This window comes from Pristiophorus japonicus, chromosome 11 (genome assembly GCF_044704955.1).
Source record: "Pristiophorus japonicus isolate sPriJap1 chromosome 11, sPriJap1.hap1, whole genome shotgun sequence".
Classification (NCBI taxonomy): domain Eukaryota; kingdom Metazoa; phylum Chordata; class Chondrichthyes; family Pristiophoridae; genus Pristiophorus; species Pristiophorus japonicus.
The window spans coordinates 217,650,981-217,662,504 of record NC_091987.1 but is presented as its reverse complement, the minus strand read 5'-3'; the positions used below and the strand labels follow the sequence as shown (position 1 = coordinate 217,662,504).

General features: G+C 49.1%; 3 non-coding genes and 1 pseudogene across 3 annotated transcripts; 1 reads left to right on the top strand and 3 right to left on the bottom strand.

The window, feature by feature from the left end:
• Positions 1 to 556: 556 nt before the first annotated feature.
• On the top strand, positions 557 to 758 carry LOC139276521 (U2 spliceosomal RNA; annotated as a pseudogene).
• A 9,634-nt stretch (positions 759 to 10,392) lies between these two features.
• trnac-gca (transfer RNA cysteine (anticodon GCA)) lies at positions 10,393 to 10,484 on the bottom strand. The gene is given in 2 exon segments: positions 10,393 to 10,428; positions 10,448 to 10,484. It is a non-coding gene; the product is annotated as a tRNA-Cys (tRNA).
• Positions 10,485 to 10,516: 32 nt separating this feature from the next.
• Positions 10,517 to 10,588, bottom strand: trnad-guc (transfer RNA aspartic acid (anticodon GUC)). Its single transcript has one exon. It is a non-coding gene; the product is annotated as a tRNA-Asp (tRNA).
• A 25-nt stretch (positions 10,589 to 10,613) lies between these two features.
• trnaf-gaa (transfer RNA phenylalanine (anticodon GAA)) lies at positions 10,614 to 10,686 on the bottom strand. Its single transcript has one exon. It is a non-coding gene; the product is annotated as a tRNA-Phe (tRNA).
• Positions 10,687 to 11,524: the final 838 nt, after the last annotated feature.

Below are 11,524 nucleotides of genomic sequence, written 5' to 3'. Positions count from 1 at the left end.
TGGACACCAGCAGAGGTCACATAAAAGTTCCACCCAAAGAAATGAAGAAACGCTGGAACCAACTTGCAGAAGATTACTGTGCAACGGTGACCACCCCGAGGTCTGGAGGCCAGTGCAAAAAGAAGTGGCAGGACCTTGGTCATGTAGTTAGTGTAAGTAATATTTTCATTTTTCAATGGAATTGCAATTGTAAATGTGACCATCTGTATGTGTCCCACTCAGCAGAAAGACACCCTTTCTAAAAAGTTATATTTTCATCTTTGCAGAGGAAAGTGGCACACAACAAACAAGAAAGAATTTGGACAGGAGGCGGCCTGACAAATCCGCTACCACTGACACCCTTGGAAGAGAGGGTTGCTGCTTTGATGGTCCTGCCTGGGGAAAAGCAACCACCACTGCACACCGTTCCTTCATCGTCACTGGGTCAAAATCCTGGAACTCCCTCCCTAACAGCACTGTGGGAGCACCTTCACCACACGGACTGCAGCGGTTCAAAAAGGTGGCTCACCACCACCTTCTCAAGGGCAATTCGGGATGGGCAATAAATGCCGGCCTTGTCGCTTCTCGGCCTTTTGGCTAAGATCATGCGTAACTGACCTGACAGGGGAGTAGCCACCATGACCTCCGGGTGGTTCTCCCTGGATCAGGAAGGTATATGCTTGCTTTTTTGGAAACAGGAGGTGTGTGGGGGACCTGACCCATCCACCTCCATGGCACGAACCTGGTATTGCAGTACTTCCAGGAACGGTGCAGTGGCTCTAGGCCTTTTGGCTAAGAGCATTGGCGCAGAGTGATCCTTGGCGTGTGCAAGGTGACCTCTGGCGTTTGTGATTTGACAAAGAATTGGAACGATTGGCTACGAATTTCAAAAAAATAAAAATTAAAAAATAAATAAATAAATAAATAAATGCCGGCCTTGTCAGCGATGCCCACATCCCAGGGATGAATACAGAAAAAGTGTAACTCTATAGAATAGGAAGTTAAGGTTCGATAGTTTTGAGGCCCTGAGGTAGAATGAGTTAGAGGATCTGGAGTGAAGTAGAAACATAGAAAATAGGTGCAGGAGTAGGCCATTCGGCCCTTCGAGTCTGCACCGCCATTCAATGAGTTCATGGCTTAACATGCAACTTCAGTACCCCCTTCCTGCTTTCTTGCCATACCCCTTGATCCCCCTAGTAGTAAGGACTACATCTAACTCCTTTTTGAATATATTTAGTGAATTGGCCTCAACAACTTCCTGTGGTAGAGAATTCCACAAGTTCACCACTCTCTGGATGAAGAAGTTTCTCTTCATCTCGGTCCTAAATGGCTCACCCCTTATCCTTAGACTGTGACCCTTGGTTCTGGAATTCCCCAACATTGGGAACATTCTTCCTGCATCTAACCTGTCTAAACCCGTCAGAATTTTAAACGTTTCTATGAGATCACCTCTCATTCTTCTGAACTCCAGTGAATACAAGCCCAGTTGATCCAGTCTTTCTTGATATGTCAGTCCCGCCATCCCGGGAATCAGTCTGGTGAACCTTCGCTGCACTCCCTCAATAGCAAGAATGTCCTTCCTCAAGTTAGGAGACCAAAACTGTACACAATACTCCAGGTGTGGCCTCACCAAGGCCCTGTACAACTGTAGTAACACCTCCCTGCCCCTGTACTCAAATCCCCTTGCTATGAAGGCCAACATGCCATTTGCTTTCTTAACCGCCTGCTGTACTTGCATGCCAACCTTCAATGACTAATGTACCATGACACCCAGGTCTCGTTGCACCTCCCCTTTTCCTAATCTGTCACCATTCAGATAATAGTCTGTCTCTCTGTTTTTACCATCAAAGTGGATAATCTCACATTTATCCACATTATACTTCATCTGCCATGCATTTGCCTACTCACATAACCTATCCAAGTCACTCTGCAGCCTCATAGCATCCTCCTCGCAGCTCACACTGCCACCCAACTTAGTGTCATCCGCAAATTTGGAGATACTACATTTAATCCCCTCGTCTAAATCATTAATGTACAGTGTAAACAGCTGGGGCCCCAGCACAGAACCTTGCGGTACCCCACTAGTCACTGCCTGCCATTCTGAAAAGTACCCATTTACTCCTACTCTTTGCTTCCTGTCTGCCAACCAGTTCTCAATCCACGTCAGCACACTACCCCCAATCCCATGTGTTTTAACTTTGCACATTAATCTCTTGTGTGGGACCTTGTCGAAAGCCTTCTGAAAGTCCAAATACATCACATCAACTGGTTCTCCCTTGTTCACTCTACTGGAAACATCCTCAAAAAATTCCAGAAGATTTGTCAAGCATGATTTTCCTTTCACAAATCCATGCTGACTTGGACCTATCATGTCACCTCTTTCCAAATGTGCTGCTATGACATCCTTAATAATTGATTCCATCATTTTACCCACTACCGATGTTAGGCTGACCGGTCTATAATTCCCTGTTTTCTCTGTCCCTCCTTTTTTAAAAAGTGGGGTTATATTGGCTACCCTCCACTCCATAGGAACTGATCCAGAGTCTATGGAATGTTGGAAAATGACTGTCAATGCATCCGCTATTTCCAAGACCACCTCCTTAAATACTCTGGGATGCAGTCCATTAGGCCCTGGGGATTTATCGGCCTTCAATCCCATCAATTTCCCCAACACAATTTCCTGACTAATAAGGATTTCCCTCAGTTCCTCCTTCTTGCTAGACCCTCTGACCCCTTTTATATCCGGTAGGTTGTTTGTGTCCTCCTTAGTGAATAGTGAACCAAAGTACTTGTTCAATTGGTCTGCCATTTCTTTGATCCCCATTATGACTTCCCCTAATTCTGACTGCAGGGGACCTACGTTTGTCTTTACTAACCTTTTTCTCGTTACATAGCTATAGAAGCTTTTGCAGTCCGTCTTAATGTTCCCTGCAAGCTTCCTCTCGTACTCTATTTTCCCTGCCCTAATTAAACCCTTTGTCCTTCTCTGTTGAGTTCTAAATTTCTCCTAGTCCCCAGGTTCGTTGCTATTTCTGGCCAATTTGTATGCCACTTCCTTGGCTTTAATACTATCCTTGATTTCCCTTGATAGCCACGGTTGAGCCACCTTCCCTTTTTTATTTTTACGCCAGACAGGGATGTACAATTGTTGTAGTTCATCCATGTGGTCTCTAAATGTCTGCCATTGCCCATCCACTGTCAACCCCTTAAGTATCATTCGCCAATCTATCCTAGCCAATTCATACCTCATACCTTCAAAGTTACCCTTCTTTAAGTTCTGGAGCATGGTCTCTGAATTAACTGTTTCATTCTCCATCCTAATGTAGAATTTCACCATATTATGGTCACTCTTCCCCAAGGGGCCTCGCACAACGAGATTGCTAATTAATCCTCTCTCATTACACAACACCCAGTCTAAGGTGGCCTCCCCCCTAGTTGGTTCCTCGACATATTGGTCTAGAAAACCATCCCTTATGCACTCCAGGAAATCCTCCTCCACCGTATTGCTTCCAGTTTGGTTAGCCCAATCTATATGCATATTAAAGTCACCCAGATAACTGCTGCACCTTTATTGCATGCACCCCTAATTTCCTGTTTGATGCCCTCCCCAACATCACTACTACTGTTGGAGGTCTGTACACAACTCCCACTAATGTTTTTTGCCCTTTGGTGTTCTGCAGCTCTACCCATATAGATTCCATATCATCCAAGCTAATGTCCTTCCTAACTATTGCATTAATCTCCTCTTTAACCAGCAATGCTACCCCACCTCCTTTTCCTTTTATTCTATCCTTCCTGAATGTTGAATACCCCTGGATGTTGAGTTCCCAGCCCTGATCATCCTGGAGCCACGTCTCTGTAATCCCAATCACATCATATCTGTTAACATCTATTTGGACAGTTAATTCATCCACCTTATTACGGATACTCCTTGCATTAAGACACAAAGCCTTCAGGCTTGTTTTTTTAACACCCTTTGTCCTTTTAGAATTATGATGTACTGTGGCCCTTTTTGTTTCTTGCCTTTGTTTACTCGGCCTTCCACTATTGCTTTTTACCTTTCTACCATCTGTTTCTGACTCCATATTACTTTCGCTCTGTCTCGCTGCATAGGTTCCCATGAAGTGTGGATACACGGTGGGGGAGGTGTGTATTTTTAATACAGGGAGGGGGAGGTGTGTGTTGTGGATACAGGGAGGGGGAGGTGTGTATTGTTAATACAGGGAGGGGGAGGTGTGTGTTGTGGATACAGGGAGGGGGAGGTGTGTATTGTGGATACAGGGAGGGGGAGGTGTGTATTGTGGATACAGGGAGGGGGAGGTGTGTATTGTGGATACAGGGAGGGGGAGGTGTGTATTGTGGATACAGGGAGGGGGAGGTGTATATTGTGAATACAGTGTGGGGGAGGTGTGTGTTGTGGATACAGGGAGGGGGAGGTGTGTATTGTGGATACAGGGAGGGCGAGGTGTGTATTGTGGATACAGTGTGGGGGAGGTGTGTATTGTGGATACAGTGTGGGGGAGGTGTGTGTTGTGGATATAGGGAGGGGGAGGTGTGTGTTGGATGGAGAATCTGGAGGAACAGGAGAGGAGAGTTCAAACGCCACTGACCAGAAGCTGGAGACAGAAACATCGCACCAAATTGTTCCCTCAACCTTCGAGTTTTGGAATTTGGGCTGAGGGCTAGGGGTGCATATTATGGGTTGGACTTTACTATTTACTGCTCCCAACACCAAGTGTTGTGTGGCGAGAGAAGGTGTGAGGTGTGTGGACGGCTGATCTCCGAGCCTGGATTGATGATGTCCCTCCTGCTACTATCCCTGCCCTGGGGGATTGACAGTAAATGTTCGATGGTAACTCAGTGCACTGATTCCCTCTTTAAATACTATCTTAGGACTATTTTGTACCTTCCCAGAATTAAATTGCTCTTTTGTCAGAACTCGGGAACTCAGAGAAAGATTATCATTTTAATAAGATAAAAATTCTCTCACACAGCCTGTGGATCCATTCAGCCCCATGAAGCACACAGAGTACAATGGAGGGGGTGATTCTGGTTAAAGTCAGCTCACTGATATAAAGAGGGAGGGACATATTCCCTTTGCATTCACTGAGGTGGGTATTATCTGCGAATCCTGCTCTTTAACACTGCTCTTCCTGAGGCTATCTGACAGAGCACAAGTCTTACACATCCCCAATTATTCACTCTTTGAGGGTTTTTTGAGTTCCTTATAAACACGGGGCTAAATGAAATCTCAAACCCAAGGCAGAGGAAACCTTACCCATAAAATGTGACGCACTGGCAATGGGTTCCCTGGTACTGGCGAGCAAACACGGCACCCCATCCCTTTGTTCATCTCCCGGCAGGACGCTGGTATTTATAAACACATTGCATGGACTGCATGCCCATAGCACACCAGAGTCACACTTCGATACATGTACATAAAAATAATCCTTTACAAAATGAAAGCTAGTCATTGACCTGGAGTCTGAGGTCGAGGCATTCGTTATCAGCCTGTTTGGGGGCGGTAACGCTCAGGAGGCATAATCTTAGAATAAGGGACCGCCCATTTAAAACTGAGATGAGGAGGAATTTCTTCTCAGAGGGTTGTAAATCTGTGGAATTTGCTGCCTCAGAGAGCTGTGGAAGCCGGGATATTGAATAAATTTAAGACAGAGATAGACAGTTTCTTAAACGACAAGGGAATAAAGGGTTATGGGGAGCGGGAAGGGAAGTGGAGCTGAGTCCATGATCAGATCAGCCATGATCGTATTAAATGGCGGAGCAGGCTCGAGGGGCCGCATGGCCTACTCCTGCTCCTATTTCTTATGTTCTTATGTTCTTAGGAGTTGCGCTACTTTGCGGCAGACACAGAAGTCTCGCCCTCGCAATAAAGCTGCACTTTCTTCCTGGGGCGGTAACGGGGCGGTGCCTCAGCAGCACTACACTATGGGCCGTGGGCAGTGGGCAGTGGGCCGTGCAGCACACTATGGGCCGTGCAGCACTACACTATGGGCCGTGGGCCGTGGGCTGTGGGCCGTGCAGCACACTATGGGCCGTGCAGCACTACACTATGGGCCGTGGGCCGTGGGCTGTGCAGCGCTACGCAGTGAGTCATGGGCAATGGGCCGTGCGGTGCTGCCGTGTCTGAAGGGCTCGTCCCTCAATTGAAGGGGAGGACCCACGCTGCCGACACTGCCAAAGAAGGAGCCACCTACCCGGACCACCAGGGAGCGGGGGTGCCGCGCGATCAAGTCGAGCACTGGACTGAGCGATTGCAGCACTGACCCCGCCAACAAACTGTCCAATTTGGGGGCGGGGTGCTAATGGGGAGTGTGCACGGCAATGACGGCACCATCTCCGAGCACAGGACATCGGGCTGCAATGCCGGGAGGGACAAATGCTTCGAATTTCTCCCCTGAAACTTACAGGCACTTTCCAATTTTCAAAGTTACCTGGCCAAACTCCAATTAAACTCTATTTCACCTACGCTTGTGTTTACTTAACAACAATTAGACTTTGTGGCCTTAATTGGACACATATTCCTTTCTTAGCAGTGGATTAATACAATTAAAGGGACATGACTCTGTCATAACAGCAGAATAATCGATTGTACATGGCGGTAGGAGTGGGGAGAGTCCATGATTGAGGTAATCACAGATGGACCCCAGGGTTTGGCCTTGGAGGGGTGCAGTGCAGATTCTCCAGAATAATACCAAGGATTTTCCCACATTACAACAGTGACTACACTCCAAAAAGTACTTAATTGGCTGCAAAGCGCTTTGAGACGTTTGGTGGTCATGAAAGGCGCTATATAAATCCAAGTCTTTCTTTTTCTTTTATTAGAGGGTTAAATTATGAGGATAGGTTGCATCAATTTGGCTTGTATTCCTTTGAGTACAGAAGATTGAGAGATGATCTGATCGAAGTATTTCAAATGTTAATTGTGTAGAGTTACAGAAACTATTTCCTCTGGTGGGGAGAGTCCAGAACGAGGGGACACAATCTTAAAATTAGAGCCCGGCCGTTCAGGAGTGAAATCAGGCGGCACTTTCTTCACACAAAGGGTCGTGGAACTCCCGAACTCTCTCCCCAAAAGGCTGCAGATGCTGGGAACCAATTGGAGCTTTCAAGACTGGGATCAGCAGATATTTGTTGGGGAGGGGTATCGAGGGATAAGGAGGAAAAATAGAGATATGGGGTTGAGGTACAGATCAGCCGTGATCTGATTGACTGGCGGAGCAGGCTGGAGGGGCTAAGAACATACAAATCAGGAGCAGGAGTCAGCCATTCGGCCCCTTGAGCCTGCTCCGCCATTCAATAATCCTGTGTCATAGTCGACGTATTTATTGAGGCGTACGAAAGCATGGGCCTTACGCTAAACATCCGTAAGACAAAAGTCCTCCACCAGCCAGTCCTCGCCGCACAGCACTGCCTCCCAGTCATCAATATCCACAGCGTGGCCCTGGACAACGTGGACCATTTCCCATACCTCGGGAGCCTCTTATCAACAAAAGCAGACATTGATGAGGAGATCCAACACTGCCTCCAGTGCGCCAGTGCAGCCTTCGGCTACCTGAGGAAAAGAGTGTCCAAAGACCAAGCCCTCAAATCTGCCACCAAGCTCATGGTCTGCAGGTCTGTAGTAATACCCGCCCTCCTGTATGGCTCAGAGACGTGGACCATCTCAGCAGACACCTCAAGTCGCTGGAGAAATACCACCAACGATGTCTCCGCAAGATCCTACAAATCCCCTGGGAGGACAGACACACCAACATTAGTGTCCTCGACCAGGCCAACATCCCCAGCATTGAAGCATTGACCACACTCGAGCAGCTCCGTTGGGCAGGCCACATTGTCCGCATGGCAGACACGAGACTCCCAAAGTAAGTGCTCTACTCGGAACTCCTTCACGGCAAATGAGTCAAAGATGGGCAGAGGAAACGTTACAAGGACACCCTCAAAGCCTCCCTGATAAAGTGCAACATTCCCACCGACTCCTGGGAGTCCCTGGCCAAAGACCGCCCTAAGTGGAGGAAGTGCATCCAGGAGGGTGCTGAGCTCCTCGAGTCTCATCGCCGAGAGCATGCAGAAATCAAGCGCAGGCAGCAGAAAGAGCGTGCGGCAAACCAGTCCTACCCACCCCTTCCCTCAATGACTGTCTGTCCCACCTGTGACAGGGACTGTGGTTCTTGTATTGGACTGTACAGCCACCTAAGAACTCATGTTAAGAGTGGAAGCAAGTCTTCCTCGATTCCGAGGGACTGCCTATGATGATGATGATGTCACAGTAAAACAGTGGAGTTGGATTCCTGGTTTGACTGATGCTTTGATGAGTTTTACCACAGGATGATGGGAGTCAAGGGATGTGGGGAGCAGGCGGGGAAGTGAAGTTGAGGCCAAGATCAGATCAGCCATGATCTTATTGAATGGCGGAGCAGGCTCGAGGGGCAGAATGGCCGACTCCTCCTCCTATTTCTTATGTTCTTATGACCATTGTTGGCATGGTGAGGAACTGCACCTGGGGCCAGGAGCAGGAAGCCCAGCACAAACTATCACTGTTCTGAAGCGAGCTTTGGCGGTCAGTGTGTGGGCTGTCTTATCCTGCAGCGAATGCTGGTCAGTGAACGGCAGAGGCTGCGACTGCGTGATTAAACATTGATCAAACATGGCAATTCAAAGGTCCATCCAAACATCGTACTGGTTAGGCGTGGAATCCTGGCCACATGGTGACACTTCAATTCTCACGGCTGAGGGGAGGGGCAGGATGGCCAGTCAGCATTCAATCCATGGGGGAGGACAGGAGGAGCTGGCAGTACCATGCAAGTGGGGGGTCTCACCGTGTAACAGGGGAGGGGGTACTCAGGGACCCACTGTAAGGGAGAGGGGAGGGGGTACACAGGGAGTCACTGTAAGAGGGAGGGGGGGCTCCCAAGACTTGCTGTGTGATCTGGGATGTCTCCAGCGATGCTCCCTCTACGGTGTGTGAACGCGTGGTGACTCCGCGATCTGTGAGGTCCTGTGTAGTCAGATTCCCAGGCCGCACACTGTGGAGAGCGGGGCGGGGCGGGGGAGCGGCCCAGGGCCAGAGAGGAGTGGCTGCAGAGATCCCGGGATAAAGTGCAGCTTCGGGACGAGGTAGAATTTCAGTTGATTGGCTTTCAGCTCTTGCATAGTCAGTCAGTGTGTCTGGATCAGAGGTTCTGGCCACTCTCTGGTCTCCAGTACATTGACTGACTCACTGTGACAAGGGAGGGGAGAATTAAGGTTAAGAGGAGCATGTGAACAGGAGAGATGTGGAGAGGGAACACCTCAATCCCTGTCTATACCACAGCAGGAGCAGTGAGGAAAGGCTAGTGTTCGGAGTGCATCCTGTCACCTGGCTCTTGGAGTGAACAACATTGAGGTGCAGGAACTGTTGTTAATGCAACCACTTGGCATGCAGCAAGATGCCACCGACAGTAAGGAGACAGATGGCCAGTTATCTGTGGGACGTTGAGTTGAGGGGGGAAGGTTTGGGCAAGGAACGACCTTCACTTATTTCAACAGTGTCCGTGGGATCTTCAACATCCAGCGGAACAGGCAGATGGGGCCTCGGTTTAATGTCTCATTCAAAAGTCAGCCCCTCTGACAGTGCAGCACTCCCTCAGCACTGCCCCTCCGACAGTGCAGCACTCCCTCAGTACCGCCCCTCCGACAGTGCGGCGCTCTCTCAGTACTGCCCCTCCAACAGTGTGGCACTCCCTCAGTACTGCATCTCCGACACTCCCTCAGTACTGCCCCTCTGACAGTGCAGCGCTCCTTCAGTACTGCCCACCGACAGAGCGGCACTCCCTCAGTACTGCCCCTCCGACAGTGCGGCACTCCCTCAGTACTGCCTCTCAGACAGTGCGGCACTCCCTCAGTACTGCCTCTCCGACAGTGCGGCACTCCCTCAGTACTGCCTCTCCGACAGTGCGGCACTCCCTCAGTACTGCGCCTCAGACAGTGCGGCACTCCCTCAGTACTGCCCCTCCGACAGTGCCGCACTCCCTCAGTACTGCCCCTCAGACAGTGCGGCGCTCCCTCTCTGGAGTGGGACTTGAACCCACAACCTTCTGACCCAGAGGTGAGCGTGACCCACTGAGCCATAGCTGACACAGGAGGCTGGTCTAATGTTCACTCTCCAGATATATTTGCTGTTTTTCGGCAGTGCTGTTGTAAGATTTTGCTAATGTTCTGTTGAGTCGAGCTGACACCCAGGAAGGAATTATTTCTGAATATTGCCTGAAGCATCAAAAGAAGAGAAAGAAATAGAAGCACTGATTTACCATAGAGAGATTCAGTGAGGAACTGATCTGAGGAATATTTGATGAAGATTAATATCAGATTCCTACATTAGACCTTAATAGAAATTCTTTTTGGTAGTACACTAGCTCCTTCGAGCCGGAATTGAACCAGCGACCTAAGGATGACTTTGCTGAGTATTCCACTGCAGTCCTCCGCTCTACCAACTGAGCTATTGAAGGGAAGCAGCAATTCGACATCTTGAAACAACTGCCTCCCCGTCGGGGAATTGAACCCCGGTCTCCCGCGTGACAGGCGGGAATACTCACCACTATACTAACGAGGAACTGACTCGCAAAATCACCAGATATTGCCGCAACCCGGGATTGAACCAGGGACCTTTAGATCTTCAGTCTAACGCTCTCCCAACTGAGCTATTTCGGCCCGAATCATAGAATCACAAAGCACAGGTGAAGGCTGATCGTGCCTGTGCCGGCTCTGTGAAGGAGCTATCCAATTAATCCCACTCACTACTCTTTCCCCACAGCCCTGCAAATTTCACTCATCAAGTATTTATCCAATTATCTTTTGAAAGTTACTATTGAATCAGCTTCCACCAGCCTCACAGGCCATGCATTCCAGATCACAACAACTCACTGCGTAAGTTATTTTACACATCTCCCCTCTGTTTCTTTGCCCAATTACCTTAACCCACAAGAGAACAACCCCAGCTTCTCCAGTCTCTCCATGCAACTGAATTCTTATATCCCTGATACCATGGCAATGAATCGCCTCTGCACCCTCTCGAACTTTGTTAACTCACATTAACTCCCGACTAGTTATCACCAACCCATTCTTAGCTGTTCCACAACTCTCTACAATTCACCATCATTCATTGATTCCTTTTCCAGATCTGACCTCTGCTCTCTCTCTCACTGAGGGTCACACAGGGGAGGAGCCCTCCTTTAACTATGGGTCAACCAATGACAGCAAACTGTTCAACCATGGGCTTGATTCTGTCCTCACCAGAGTCCACCTAATGCAGGGGTCCCTGAGCCACTGTGGCTGATTTTCACCCTCCCTATCTGAGGAATCTCGAGGCCCCCTGCTGTCCCGACTGAGGACAGGCAAGTCAACACGAATTGGGACTCGAACCTTGGGTTGCCAACTCTGATTTGATGTATTCAGGAGCAGCGTGGAGACCCCGACTTGCGTGAAAGCGGCAGGTCAGGGCCATAAAAGGAGTGGCCTTGGAGCAGCGGCCTGGGAGCAGCGTGTAGGC